Source organism: Vombatus ursinus, unplaced genomic scaffold, assembly GCF_900497805.2.
Source record: "Vombatus ursinus unplaced genomic scaffold, bare-nosed wombat genome assembly UNPS02014821.1, whole genome shotgun sequence".
Classification (NCBI taxonomy): domain Eukaryota; kingdom Metazoa; phylum Chordata; class Mammalia; order Diprotodontia; family Vombatidae; genus Vombatus; species Vombatus ursinus.
The window spans coordinates 4,631,639-4,647,723 of record NW_020954599.1 but is presented as its reverse complement, the minus strand read 5'-3'; the positions used below and the strand labels follow the sequence as shown (position 1 = coordinate 4,647,723).

The 16,085-nt window shown below is 38.6% G+C and overlaps 1 protein-coding gene across 1 annotated transcript in view; it reads left to right on the top strand.

The window, feature by feature from the left end:
* The first annotated feature begins 3,121 nt into the window (after positions 1 to 3,121).
* The window catches only part of BMPR1B (bone morphogenetic protein receptor type 1B), a 349,176-nt gene continuing 336,212 nt past the window's right edge, over positions 3,122 to 16,085 (top strand). The window contains exon 1 of the mRNA XM_027837474.1: positions 3,122 to 3,177. The gene's annotated coding sequence lies outside the window, so the exon portion shown is untranslated. The remainder of the gene's footprint in view (positions 3,178 to 16,085) is intronic.

Below are 16,085 nucleotides of genomic sequence, written 5' to 3'. Positions count from 1 at the left end.
TATGCATAGGAAGCATTCATAAGGAGGGCACACATGGGGGGAACATGTATGCCAGGGTCCACATGTAGGGGCAGTTTGTGCCTTTGAAGTTGTTGTTGCTGTTGTTGTATCGTTCAGTCGTGTTCAACTCTTGGCGAACCCATGGACCCATGCCAGACCCTGCTGTCTTCTACTGTCTCCTGAAATCTGTCCATGGTCATGTTTGTTGCTTTGATGATACTATCTGTCCATCTCATCCTCTGCCATTCACTTCTCCTCTTGCCTTCAATCTTTCCCAAATCAGGGTCTTTTCCAATGAATCCTGTCTCTCATTATGTGGCCAATGTATTTAAGCTTTGAAGTTGTAGGATTACCAAAATTCTTCCGGTTTTGTGATCCTGGTTCTATTATTGGGCCCATTCCCTGCTGATCCGTTCTATGTAGTAGCAGCCGAGTTTTGCTTTGCTGATCTCCTGATGGCCACTGTCATTGGGCACGTAGTCTTTAATAGATCTTGCTGTCTGGTACTAGCTTCTGGCCTCAACTCTCTTCAGGATCACTCTCAGCTGTCTCAGCTCTATGCTACAGAAGCTAGAATTGTCTTCTGATAAAAACAAGCTGATAGTTTTTAAGTCATACATAGCCCCCCATTCTCAACTAACCAAAACCAGGTACAATGACCTAAGATAATACTGTCTTTTCTTTTTGGACTTTTTCTTGGGGTAGAGATCTTAGTTCTGTGTTACAAAAACTACCTAATTTAGGGTTAGTCTTTTCCAAGATTCTCTGTTAGCTTAGCATGCAGATAAATATAAGGCAAAAGATAAGGTAAGCTAAGGAGAATGGGTCATCATTCTCTACTCATCTAATCCCATCCATGTCTTTATTCATATTTATTAGCAGCAGAGCACCTTTGCTTTGGTGCTGTGTTTTGACCAGCAAAACACCTTAATGTTTCCATGTTCCAGTTCTAGGGCTCTAAAGGACTTGTTGTAAAAAATGCTGTCCCCCTCCTAAGAGAGAAGTGATGATGTCTGAATACAGACTGAAGCATACTTTTTTTCACTTCCCTTTTTTTTTTTTGGTCCTTTTCTTCCTCAAAATGACTGTTTTACATGATTGTACATGTATAACCAATATCAGACTGCTTATTGTCTCAGGAAGGGGGGGGAAGAGGGAGGAAGGGATACAATTTAGAATTCAAAACAAAAAAAAACAATAGATGTTAAAATTGTTTTTACATGTAATTGAGGAAAATAAAATATTTAAAATAGGGTTCCTACATTTAGAGTTGGAAGGAATCTTAGGGGTCACCTTGATTTATCTCCACAATTTTGTAGGCAGAGCTGGGGTTCAAGGTCAGGTCCTCTAATTCTACCCTAAATGAATATACTAAGAAGTTCTGAATGAAGTAATGTTACTTACAGATAATGTGAAGCAAATTCATGAAGGCGAGAGAGCTCATTTCATATGGGGGAAGGGTGCAGAGGAGAATAATATAGTTTGGTTGAAGTATCAACTGTGTAGATGGGACTAACATGAGAGGAAGAAGAAAAAATAGAGTGTCAGTATATTATAGAAAATCTCAAGTGTCAACCAAGAGGAAATTAACTTTACCTGTTTGTTAGTCAGGAGTCACTGAAGAATTTTGAGGTTTTTGAACCTAACAGTAGATAGTAATGGAAATCACAGTGATTTGGAGTTCAGATCGTGATTTGGAGTTCAGATCATGGTTTGGCCATTGTGACGTTGTGCAAGTCACTTTTCCTCTGTGTATCTCAGTTTTCTCATTTGTAAAATGAGGGGAAAGTGGACAGGATGACTTCTGAGGCCCTTTCTAAATTTAGGTCTTTGACTCTAAGAACTGTGGACCTCTGTTCTAGATCTATGTATTAGAAAGTTCTAGAGGTGATCTATAGAATGAATTGGACAAGGAAGATATGTTTAATAGTCTACATTGGTGCTACTGAGGACCATTACTCCGATATGGGTGACAGTGAAAAGAGAGATGGGAATATAGATTTATGATTAATAGGACTGTCTGGATATGAGAGATGACACATTGGATACGTGTAGATACATTCTAAACAAATGTATATGGCATGGATAACTGTACAAATGCCACCTTTTTTTGTTTTGTTTTGTTTTTCTGTTTTTGGCTAGGCAATGGGGTTAAGTGACTTGCCCAGGGTCACACAGCTAGTAAGTGTCATGTGTCTGAGGCCAGATTTGAACTCAGGTTCTCCTGAATCCAGGGCCGGTACTCTATCCACTGTGCCATCTAGCTGCCCCTGTTTTTTTGGATTGTATACTAAATCTGAGTCCATTCCCATAATGTCAGGGACTTTTTAGGCCTTAATATACTTTCTGCAATCAAGTTGCATCATCAAAATTTGGAAAAGAATTTTAGTTCCCTGGTGCCATCAATATTTGGGTGAAGTCATTCTATCTTATTTCAAGTTTTTCCTCTCAGGCTTTCTAAGACCCCTGACAAATTGCATTATTTTATATTTTCAAATACAATTAGAGATTGGATAGTTAGTCAAATGTCACATTGCTGTGCATTTTATTAGAATGAGGTACTAATGATATGGGAACCGAGAAGCCTCTAAAAGCATCATTGCTTTTCATTTTCTAGCAATCATGGCCAAAAATATGATATCAATAGAAATCTAGGTTTTTAACTATCTCTCATTGCTTTTCTTGCTTTCTATTTTTCAGCAAACAAATGATGAAAAAAATTGCATCAATAGAAATCTAGGTTTTAAAATTCTGTCAGTGTCTGTGGCAACCTCTCAGTTTATGTTTAAAATAAAATACTCAAATATATCCAAAATAAGCCCAAGAGTTTACTCATCAGTGTTTACATCTTTTGGGGAAAATATAGTTGGGGGTTAACTTTGAAACCACATTAGTGTCTGGAATGCCATTATATATCACATTATTTTTTCTCGTGTTTATAAGGTTGATGGACCAGCAAAACATGTGAAGTACTTTATTGTAAATATATTTTCCTCTCACTATTTGGGGAGGCCTAGAAGTTTATGCATAGAAAGAGATCTATTGTTTCCTTCTGTTAAAACATGAACATAAACAGTAACTTCACTTTTTTATTTGCTTACAGGGTAGAATTCAAACTTGTTTTTATTCCTGGAAGTTAAAGAAAAGGAAGGTCATTTTAGTGCCTTACTGATAAAGGTAAGATTACACCTGTTCTTAAAGAGTGAAGAAGGTTTGTTTTATATGCCATTTTTTGTTTTCTTACTAGGTAGTGCTTTGCTATATGTCAAAGTGAACTTGGTGCTAACTTATTTTATACAATGAATGGAATGTGTAATTGTTCCTTTAGTTATCAGTAGGTCCACATGAGATAAGAAAATGGAAGTAAATCAACATGACAAAGTGGTTGTCATTTGTTACATAATTAGAAAGTAAGCCATGCCTTGCATTTGACATACTGGCTTTTACAGCCAACCTATTCAACAAACATTTATGTACTTAACGCCTTTTGCCAAATATAGCCATATTGCTGATATCATCAAGATAACATTGTCCAGGCAAATACAACCTGGATTAAAAAAAACAAAACCTTAAATTTAATCCATTAATCTAATTAGCTATATAATCTTGGGAAAGTCACTTAAATTCTCATTTTCCATATTTGTGCAATGTTTGGTTGGAATAGATCACAGGACCATAGAGCCAGAATGGAACAAGATCTAGATGGAGGTCATTAGGCCAACTCCTCCTTTTACAGATGAAAGTGAAAGAATTTTAGTGACTTGTCCAGGGTCACATACGGGGTCATGGCAGAGCCAGGGTTCAAATGTAGGTTCTTTGACTCTAAATCCAGAACATTTTCCATGGTCCATGTTGCCTCCTAATAATCTTTGTGGCAACTGATGTTTTTTCCTTTCTTTTTTTTTTTTAATGGTAATTTTTTATTTATTTTTTTGTTTTCAACATTTACTTCCACAAGATTTTGAGTTCCAAATTTTCACCCCATCTCGCCCCTCCCCCCACCCCAAGATGGCATGCATTCTGAATACCCCTTCCCCTAGTCTGCCTTCCCTTCTGTCTCTTCCCCCCTTCTCTTATCCCCTTCCCCTTCAATTTTCCTGTAGGGCAGGATGGATTTCTGTACTCCATTTCCTGTATTTCTTATTTCCCAGTTGCATGTGAAAACATTTTTTTTAAACATGTGTTTTTAAACCTTTGGGTTCCAAATTTTCTCCCTTCCTCCCTCCCCACCCACCTTCATGGATAAGGCAAGCAACTAAATATAGGTTATACATGTGCAGTTATGCAAAACACTTCCATAGTGGACATGCTGTGAAAAACTAACTCTATTTGCCTTAATCCTATCCCGCCCACCCATTTATTCTATTCTTTCTTTTGACTCTGATCCTCCTCAGACTCAGAAGTATTTACTTTTGATTACTCCCTTTCCCAATCACCCTCCTCTCTATCATTCCCCTACTCTCTTGTCCCCTTCCCCCCCTCCCCCCCAATTTTCCTGTAGGGGAAGACAGATTTCCACACCGAATTGAGTGTGTATGTTATTCCCTCCGTTAGTCAAATCCTATGAGAATAAGATTCACTCATTCCCTCTCACCTTCCCCTGTTTCCCCTCCACTGTAAGAGCCTTTTCTTTTCTGTTTTTTTTTTTTGTGGGATAATTTACCCCGTTCTACCTCTCCCTTTCTCCTTCTCCTGGTATATTCCTCTCTCACCCCTTAATTTTATTCTCCAGATGTGATCCCTTCATTTTCAACTCACCCTGTGCCTTCTATCTATCTATCTATATCGATATATACGTACATATGATTTTTTCCCCTCCAACTACCCTAATACTGACAAAGGTCTCATGAGTTACAAATATCATCTTTCCACGCAGGAATGTAAACAGTGCAACCTTAATAAGTGTCTTATGATTTTCTCTTTCCTGTTTACCTCTTCATGTTCCACTTGAGTCTTGTATTTGAAAATCAAATTTTCTATTCAACTCAGGTCTTTTCATCAAGAATGCCTGAAAGTCCTCTATTTCACTGAATGACCATTTTTTCTCCTGCAGGATTATGCTCAGTTTTGCTGGGTAGGTGATTCTTAGTTGTAATCCTATCTCCTTTGCTCTCCGGAATATTATATTCTATGCCCTGTGGTCCTGTAATGTAGAAGTAGCTAAATCTTGTGTTATCCTGATTGTGTTTCCACAATACTTGTGGAAACTTTGGCTAATGGTATGGGAACTAGAGAGGTGGTTAGCAGAATCCTTGATGATTGAATGCCATTCCATCACTTCATTTCTTTTCTCGTATTTATATGATGCTTAGTTAGCAGTTAACTGTGCTATTATTTCTTGTGTTACTTCCTGTGGGACATCTGTAACTGTGGTACCATCTTACTTACTGACTATCATGAGTGATCCAAAATACTTAAATCCCTGTAGGTTCAGTACAGATAAAGCGTTCAACAATTGTTGACAAAAAATGAGATTAAAAAATAAGTTTCTTGAAGCAAAAATCAATTAAATGTAAACCAGTTGTATTTGAACCATGCTTATGACCAGATGCGTTTTTCTCCATCAGAAATCTCAATGTACAAATCTAGAAAGTTCCATTTGGTGCCTTTTGGGGTTCATTCTTCTTTCAGGATTAAAATTTTTACTCATTATATTTTCATTGCTCACTGAGATATTGTCACTTGTTTTAAAACTGAATCCTTTATTTTCCTTGAGTTTTTTTTTTTTTGGACTTTCTCTTGTTACCTCTCTTGCTTTATGCTAATTGTCATTACTGTTTTTCAGTCATATATGACACTAATGTTTTTGATTACTCATATTGAGTCATCTTCAAATATTCCTTTTTAAATCTTTTGTCTGCTTAGTCTCCAGAACCTGATTTTCTTCTCTCGTAATAGCATTATTCACATGGACTTCTTCCTTCCTTCATCTGAGTAACTGTATAACAATCCCTAGTATAGATTTTCACTTGACTACATTATTTTCAGGCAGCCAGGTGGTGTAGTGGATAGAGTGCCAGGTCCTGGAGTCAGTTCAGATCTGGCCTTAGACACTTACCATCTGTGTGATCCTGGGCAAATCACTTAATACTGTTTGCCTCAGTTTCCTCATCTGTAAAATGAGTTGGAGAAGGAAATGGCAAACCACTGTAGTATCTTTGCCAAGAAAACCTCAAATGAGGTTACAAAGAGTCAGGTACAACTGAAAAACAACATTATTTTCACTTTCTTTTCTAAGTTACGTTGACATCATATTGATTTCCTTCAGTGTAATAAAATCACAATTCAGACCTTCAGCTGTCAGAGCTCCTAGTGGTATGGCAGCATTAGTTCTGCTCAGTTGAAGAGCCATGGGAAAACATAAAACAAGACAGGCAAAAAGAAATAGACATGCAGGGAGAGTAGTTTTTCGGGGGAGGGGATAAGGCAGCTAGCAGTTGGCATCAGTAAGTCAGCTCTGGTCACTTTGCTGCTCTTTCATTGTTGATAGCAATCCTTTCCTTGTTCAATAGTAGGGAAGAGAGAGCGCTTCCATTTGCTTGTGCACATTTAGTTTCAACTCAGCAATCAATTAAAAAGGCTTTTTCATTACTATGCAGTAATCACTATGTGCTTTTGATAGGGAGCAGTCAGGATAGCTACACATCCTCTGAACCAAGGAGGGAAAGATCCCTAGCACCTGCAGCATGCATTTCTGGAAACAGGCTCAACATACCAACATGTCAATTGGCAGGGGGCAGGGCATATTATGGATGCTGTAAGACTGGGTCCTCATTGGCTAGTTTCCCCCATTATTATTATTATTATTGTTTTTTTTTTTTTGGTGTGAGACAATAGGGGGTAAGTGACTTGCCTCAAGTGTCTGAGGCCGGATTTGAGCTCAAGTCCTCCTGACTCCAGGGCTAGTGCTCTATGTACTACTGTGCCACCTAGCTGTCCCTCCCCCATTATTCTTGAGTAAACTATAGGTCACATGGATAGAAAAAGAAATAGTTAAAGTGTTTGGGAAACATCACAAAGTGGGCATAGAGACATGAAATAGTAGTGATAGGGGAGGTAAATCATCTAGACATATTCTGGATCTCTTTCCCTGTCTTTATCTGCACTCTCTTTCTGTCGGGCAAAATGTGTTTTACCTAACAAGGAGGAGGGAAGGGGAGGGGCTGTATATTTATTAAAGCATTTGAGCTGGGCACTATCCTAAGTGCTTTACAAATCTTATCTCATTTGATTCTGAGAGAAAGGAGGAATTGATTAACTTGTGAGGAAGTGAATGTTCCATCTTAGTGTTTGCAATAGTGAAAAAGAGGAAAGCCAGACATGGCCTCACGTGTGCCCTAGATGTTGGGAGAACAAAGCAAGGGTTTACAGGAAGGACAGGTATGGTCAGATGGACGGAATTCCAAATGGGAAGTCAGCCCAAGAGGACTTTTTAGAATGAAATTCTAAAGACCCAAAAGGAAACAGTTCTGATCGTGAGAAAAAGGAGGGTCTGCCTAAAGGAGTAAATGTGGATATACATGGGATCCAACTTAGATTTTAAATAGAGGCAAGGGAAGTAATGTAGGGTGACTATAAAGGCTCAAGAAATATATATAAATAGCTCAAGAAAAGTGACAGGAATTTTAAAGCTCAAACTGAGCTGAAGTTGACAAGGAAATCCAAAAATATAAGAACTTCCCCCCCCCCTTTTAAAATTTTTTTTTAAGGCAATTGGCATTAAGTGACTCGCCCAGGGTCACGCAGCTAGTAAGTGTCAAGTGTTTAGTCTGAGGCCGGATTTGAACTCAAGTACGACGGACAGCGGGGGGGGGGTCTCTCCCCACCGCCCCCCCAAGGGGGCCCCCCCCCCCCCCCCTTTTAAATATGTGCTGGGGAAGGCAGAGGATGAAAGATAGCACTGGATCACTGCTCAGCACAAATGGGATAATAACTGAACAACAGAATGAAGGCAGTGCCACTCAGTTATAATTTTGTTTGTTTTTCCTCTGCCAAGAAAAAACACAACACTCTTTGGACTGGAAAGGACAGCAGAAAGATGGTTAATAGAGAGTTAGTAAGAGAGAACCTAACAGTTATCTCATTCAGATAATCTGTATCTTTTGGTACTGAAAGAATTGTTCCTATGATTGCCACACTACTGTCCAATTAATTATTAGTAATGATTGTGGGGAATGGCAAAAGTACTGTGGTATGAGGGATGGGTAGATGTACCTATTTTCAAAGACAAAAAGATAACAGATATTGTAAACTATAAGCCAGTGAAAGTGACTTCTATTTCTGGACATTTGAAAAAAAGGGAGCAGTGATAAAGGGCTAACATGGTTTCATCAAAAACAGGTCCATGCCACAAAATCAGTGCATCCAAGACAGGAAAGGATGCCATCAGTTGGAGAAAAGAACTTTACAGCAAATGTTTATGATAAGGTTCTGATATTCAGGATAAATAGGGAACTAAAATATGTCTATGTACTATCTATCTATCTATCTATCTATCTATCTATCTATCTATCTATCTATCTATCTGTCTGTCATGTCTGTCTGTCATCTGTCTATCTGTCTATCTTTCTATCTATCTATCTATCTATCTTTCTGTCTATCTATCTGTCTATCTGTCTATCTATCTATCTATCTATCTATCTATCTATCTATCTATCTATCTATCTATCTTTCTATCTATCTATCTATCTATCTATCTATCTATCTATCTATCTATCTATCTATCTATCTATCTATCTGTCTATCTATCTGTCTATCTATCTGTCTATCTATCTATCTATCTATCTTTCTATCTATCTGTCTATCTATCTATCTATCTTTCTATCTATCTATCTATCTATCTATCTGTTTATCATGTCTGTCTGTCATCTGTCTATCTATCTATCTATCTATCTATCCATCTATTATCAAGATCTGTCTCCAGGATATAAACAAAAAAACTGAAAAGAATTACACGCTACAGATAACCACATGAAAGTTTGTAGCTCCAAATCACTAATAAGTGAAATATGCATAAAACTAACCTGAGGTTTTGACTCCATGCTTATTAAATTGGCAATGATAACAGAAGATGGGACTAGTAAATGATGAAAAAATTATAAAGAGATAGGCAGACTCTTATACATCTTCTGCAGTTGTGAATTCATCCAACCGCAATGGAAAGAAATTTTTGAAAAGTTATCAGAGATAGAGAAACTGTGTCTATCTTACTTAAAGCATGCTTCCCCCCCCCCCCCTGCATTTTTTCTTTTAAGAAAACTTTATCTTTAGTGTTGGAAAAGGATGACCTGATTAAAACTATAGCTACATTCATGTGTTCTGTTTTATATATTTGATCTGCATTGCTTGCATTTCAAAGAGCCTGATTTAAAGTCAGTCTGATCTGATAAACTTCTGTAGGAAAGAAAAGCCAGATAAGTATTCCTTAACTTTTAAATTGAAAGAAGATAGAACAATGCATTGTTTGATTTTAATCCTCTTTGCCAGGAGACTCAAACATACGCAAAAATAGTTAGCACATTGGTTTCAAGGGAAAGAGTGCTTAGGAAGAAAAGACTGATGCAGTAGCCATTCAATGAATTGCTCACAGATACTTTTAAAATCTGGCTTTGAAAGAGGCTTTCAAAGCAGTTGTTTATCATAGGGTCTCACATAAGTTGCATCACTATATAAATAAACTTGCCTGGTGGAAAAAAACAAACATTATATCTGGTAACAGGATTATCGCTGGATATACACTTGCAGTTGAAAGCTTTAAGGTTACATTAAAGTTGAAAGTTGTTTGGAAAATCTCATCTCTTCCAGCTGTGGGATATCAAATAGACACTCCAGGATATAGTAACCTCACAATTTTCATTTCAAGGGTAAATTTACAAAAACAAGAACTACTTTTCTTTCTTTTTTTTTTTAAAGAAATTTTCTATTCTGTTTATGATACTTTTTGGAATATATTTGCATAAAAATTGGTATTGTTGCATAATGAGGCAAATTCTGAAAAACCATTGGATTTGGGTTTGAAGGCCTTTTCCGCTACCACCCTCTGGATGACCTTAGGCAAGTCATTATGGGCCTCAGTGTCTTAAGCTGTACCATATTGAAGTAAAGGTATTGAAATGGACAATGCCCTGCTTTAATGATTCCATATACCTCTGTGATCCTGTTACTTGGGCTGCTGTTCTCTTTATCAGTGCAAAGTGTTCCCGTGCAGACCTTTACTTTCTTGTCCACTTTCTCTGCAGGTCCTCCTGAAAACTTCCCTGATGTGCCAGATGCTTTCCTGTCAACTTTAGTGCATTTCTTCTGCATATCGTACCAATAACCCTAAAATGTTTTCCCTGTTTAACACCATTTATATGAATACCAGCTCTTAGCAGATGATGAAGAAGACTATGGGCCTTCATTTTATGTGATAACATTAGTTTGAAAATCTGATTGATGGAGATGACCTGGTGTTTTAGAAGGCACATATTTGGAGGGTTAGATAAGGCAACCCTTTGGCATGTCCAAATCATTGTTTCCCATTTTCCTCCTTGAGGTGGAAAATATCATTCTCAATCTATTACAATCCAACCTAACAAGTATTTTCTTTTTCTTTTCTTTTTTGTAAATTTTTTATTCATTTTAAACTGAAATACAAAACGAGAAAAGAAAAAAAGCATTTCCACGTACACAACAGAACGTAAGAGAGGATTCAGTATAATAAAATCAATTTCCATTTCAAGAAAACCTATATAATAAATATTATATATACTCCATACATAGAATAAATACTACATAAATATTGTTTTCAAAGCTTCCCAGTTTTTCTTTGCTTCTTTCTAGGTTTTCTTTTGTTCTCTGCTGTGCGCTTTTTACGTTATTTTTTCTCTCTCTCTCCCTCCCCTTCCACCTTAAGAAGGCTACAATTAAATGTGTGTATCTATATGTTTGTGTATATGGCCATATTTGTTATATAACATATGAGGCATGTAAAATAAAATTTGAGGAAGCAGAAAGCATTAAAAACTAGTAAGCTCAAGAAAGGTTTCCTTTAGGAAGTGATGGAGGCTAGGGATTCTAAGAGATGCAGGGGAGGAAGGAATATATTGCAGACATCTTTTAAAAAGACAGAGGCAGGAGATGGAATGCCAATTTTGTGGAGTAATGAATAGGCCAGTTGAACTGAAACGTAGAGTGTGAAGGGAATTGATCTGTAATAAGCCAAAATGAATAACCAGTAACGAAAAGCTTTAATGCTCAAGTTAAAGAATTTATATTTTGGGGCAGTGAGGTGGGGCAGTAGATAGAGCACCAGCCCTGGAGTCAGGAGGACATGAGTTCAAATGTGGCCTCAGACTCTTATCAGCTGTGTGATCCTGGGCAAGTCACTTAACCGCAATTGCCTTAAAAAATTTCACGTTTTATCCCATGGGCAATAGGGGGCCATTGAAGATTCTTAAGCAGGGAAATGCCATGGTCAAAGCTGTGATTTAGGAAGATGATTTTGACAGTTGTGTGGAAGCTGGATTAGCAAGGTGAGGGAGGGAAAAGTGCAGTTTGGAGTCTGTTCCAGTGGTCCAAGTGAGATGTGCTAAGGATCTGAGCTTGGGTGGTGTCCATGTGAATGGAAAGAGAGTGAAGAAAGAAGGGAATGGAAGTGGGGGATGTTGGAAAAGCAGAATCAATAAGACTTGTTATCCAATTGGATATGGAGATGAGGAAGAAGGAAGTCAAGGATGACTCTGAGGAATGATTTAGTGAACCTCATAGTAATATGCTCAATATAAATAGGGAGGTTTGGAGGAGAGGTGGGTTTGGAACAAAAGATAATAAGCTTTGCTATGGGCAAGGTGGGGTTAAGAAGTAGATGGTCTAGGAGGCATTTGGTGACAGACTGGGGTTCAGGTTAGAGACTAGCAATGGGTTTGTAGATGTGGCCCTTATCTTAATTGAAATGAAAATTGAACCATTGAGAACTGATGAGTTCACTGAGAGAGGGTATAGAGCCCGGGTAGGGAGCCTGCTGCCTCAAGGCCACATGTGGCCCTCTAGGTTGTCCAGTGAGGCCGTCTGACTGAATCCAAACTTCACAGAACAAACCCCTATGAAATTCCAAGGGCCACGTGTGGCCTTGAGGCAGCAGGTTCCCCACCCCTGGTATAGAGAAAGAGAGCAAAAGGACTGAGGACAGAGCCATGGGGAAAATTCAGAGAGGAGAGAGTAGAAATAGAGGGAGCCTACAAACAATACTCTTTATATACTTACCAGAGACATGTTAATCCAAGCTGTCTTTGGAAGATATGTAGTGAGAAGGAAGGAAACAATTGTTTATTTAGCACCTATTATGTGTCAAGCACTGTATGAAGTACTTTTCAAATATTTTCTTGTTTCTCCTAATTATCCTAGGACATAGTGCTTTTATTATCCCCATTTTACAGTTAAAGAAACCAAGGCAGACAAAATGATACCGTGACTTAGAGTCATCAAGCTGCTGTCTGAGGCTGGATTTGGATTCAGCTCTTTCTGACTCTAGGCCCAGCACTCTATCCAAATACTTCCGGGGGCACTCCATTCTAGTTTTGAATCATTCAAATTGTTCAGAAGGTCATCGAGCCTAAATTTACCTCTCTTCAGCATTCAACAAATGTTTCTAATACTGCCTCAGGTGCCGAAGACAAAGTCTTATCCATAACTCTTCTATATAAATACTCTTCAAATACTTGAAGTCAGTTATTATATCTCCTGTGTGTCTTGTTTTCTTCAGGCTAAAGTAGGTCCTTCCATCTGTTCCTTGAACAGTAGGATCTTGAGGCCCTTCAACATCCTTGCCACTTTCCTGGTCATTTTTTTTCTGGACATCTTCCAGCCTATAAATGTCTTCCTTCAAATGTAACCCAGAAGTGAACAGGCTACTCCACTGTTCAGACCAGGTCCCCATGAAGAACGACTATTACTCTTCTGGTTCTAGAGGGAGGGGAAGGGAATAAGTATATAGCACCTACTATGGCAACAGTTCTGTGAGGTGGTGCTAGTGTTTCCTCCATTTTTTACAGCTGAGGAAACTGAGACAAAGGTTGAGTGACTTACCCAGGGCACACACAGCTAGCAAGTGCCCAATGTCAAATTTGAACTTAGGGTCTTCCAGAGTCCAGGCCCAGTGTGCCACCTAGCTGTCTATAAAGTAGACATGATTCTTTTCTTAATGTAGCATGAGATTTCATTACTTAATTGGCTGCCCTAACACACCGTTCACTCATATCGAGTTTGCAGTCCCCTAAAACACACATTTTTAGATGAACTTCTGTTTAGCTATCCCCTTTCCCTATCTTTTATTTGTGAATTTATTTATTTGTGAATTCAGCAAGAGTCAACAAACATTTATTAAGCACCTCTTACGTGTCAAGCACCTTGTTGAGAACTGGGAGAGCGTATCAACTTATTTCTGAACATTGGAGAGATGCTCAATCTCTTATGCTCACCCCTTTCCATCTATTAGCAAATGATTTCAAAGGGATGGCTATGTGATAAATTTGCCAACCAACAAGAAACATGGAAAGCAGTCCTCACACAAACCTTAGATATCCTAGCAAGATCTATTGAAGGGAAAAAAGTCTAGAGCCAAGGACCAGAAACACCAGATGCTGAGATTCTTTCAGGTGTTTCTAGGAAGTTCATGTTTCGCTCCTAAGTCAGTGAATTGAGTTTCATACCAGCTATCTGTTCATGCATCATTAGCATTTCCACACTAATTGTTGAAATGCAATAGCATAAATATGGCTTCCTGGATTTGCCTTTATATATAGAATAAGGGCAGGTAGCTGGTGCAGTGGATAGAATGCCAGGCCTGGAGTCAGTTCAAATCTGTCCTCAGATACTTACTAGCTGTGTGACCCTGGGCAAGTCATTGAAACTGTTTGCCTTGGTCTCCTAGTCTATAAAATGAGCTGGAGAAGGAAATGGCAAACCACTCCAGTATCTCTGCCAAGAAAACCCTAAATAGAGTTTGGACATAACTGAAACAACTGAACAACAAACAAAAACAAAATCTCTGAAATGTCACTGGTAACATCATATATTTATATTTATATATAGTAAGTATAGTCGTGTGTGTGTGTATGTCTTTAGCTCCCAGAGATTCTAGGTAATGATCGAGGGGTACACATGGAGTTATTTCTTACCTTTCTCACAAATTCATGTTGTAGAAATTGAATATTTTGATTCATTGTGGAGCCAAAGAATGGAGAAAAAGATGCATGCGCAGGTAGCAAAGGGTCCAAGAAGTGAGTCTTGGTGTCTTACCTTCTCAGTCTTTTCACCCTTAACTCTCCTCCATGTCCTCTGTGTTCTTGTGAAACTGGCCTCCTTGCGGTTCTTGCACGCTGGGCCCCATCTTCCTATGAAAGGTATTTTCCCTGGCTGTCCTCCATATCTGGAATGCTCTCCCTCCTCAGTTCAAGTGCCACTTTGTGTAAGAAGCCTTTCCCAGTCTTCCTTAGCCTGAGTGACTTCTCTCGAGATAACCCATAATTGATGCTGTATGCATCCTTTGTTTATAGTTGTTTGCATTGTTGCCTTCCCCCCCCCCCCCCCATTAGACTGTCAGCTCCTTCAGAGCAGTCTGCTTTATGCTTTGCATCTCCAGGGCTTAGCACACTGCCTAGAACCTAATAGGTGCACAAGAAATGCTAATTGATTGCTTAATCGATGCCTCATCTTCCCACTAGACTACATGAAGACTGGAACTCCCTTATTTATACTATGCAAAGCACTGAGCTAACCACTGGGGGATATAGATATAGGATATTAAACCAATCTGCTCATGCTACAGATGAAGAAACTGAGGCCCAGAGAAGTTAAGTGACTTGTTTAAGGTAACTAGAAACCAAGTCTTTGACTATTTGAGTTGCTTTCAAGTAGACTGTTACACAGTCTTCTCTTATACAGTTTTCAAAGGAAAAACAAGGCAATATCTCCTTCTGCCATTACCTTGAAAGGTGTCTCAGTACTTAGAAGTGTTTGGGAATAGGTTCTATTTTTTTAAATCTTAAAAAAGGTTCATAATTGATTCCTATAAAAAATTTAAAAAAAATCTAGATCATACAGTTTAGAGTTCAAAAGGGTCTTTGAGGGGATCTACCAAACTCCTCATTTTACACTTGTGGAAACTGAGGCCTAAGATATTAAGTGGCTTCCCAAGGTCACACAGGTAATAAGGGGCAAAGCTAGCACTGGAATCCAGGTCCTCACTCAGATCCTCTCCCAGAGCTCTTCCAGCTTCATTATGCTGCCTCTTACTTAGGGTTAGACAATTTCTTAGAGCTCTTATTTAACTTATCATTTAACTCATTTAACCTCCACCCAATATTTTTTGGAGGCTGCCAGAAAAGCCCCCAGACTTCTATGAGCTATATGGAGACAGGCCTGGGAAGCCCACATCTATCTCCAAATTCACTTTAACGGCCATTGTCATTGAGTAGGAACAAAAATTAAGGGAAGAAGGCAAGATTATTGCCTCAGCTTTCTCAGCCCCATCCTTGCTCCTATCATGTCTGTATTTCAGTAACTAACCCCCCCCCCCCCCCCACCGCAAGCTTAGCTTTTGTCCTGCTCCTTTGGAACTGTTTAAGTACACAATACCTTTGTGTGACTGTAGACACATGTAATTTGTACAATTTCAGTACAATGTATAGTACCAAAGATCACACCAGAAAGAGACATTTGGAAACTTACAGAGAAGTTTTTATTGGGGACAATGAAATGAATCACTGAATGAGTAAATGAATGAGTAAAGAGTGGAGGACTTAGAATTGGACTGGTTTAACCTCTTAATGCCCATTCCCCTTACTCTGTTTTCCTGTGCAACTCGGAACCTCAGTGCCTTAGTTTCCTCTCCTGTAAATTGGACGTAATACTTATACTTCCTATTTCATGAGGTTATAGATTATCGAACACAATAGAGATGTGAATTGTTGTGATGATCATGGCAGATCTTTGAAGCACACTGCTATTACTCCACTCTCCTTACAAAGGTACACACTCGGAATTCTACAGATACTCCTGCACACTTTGAAAGTACATCCACATTGGGGATAATAATTGTCGGTTGC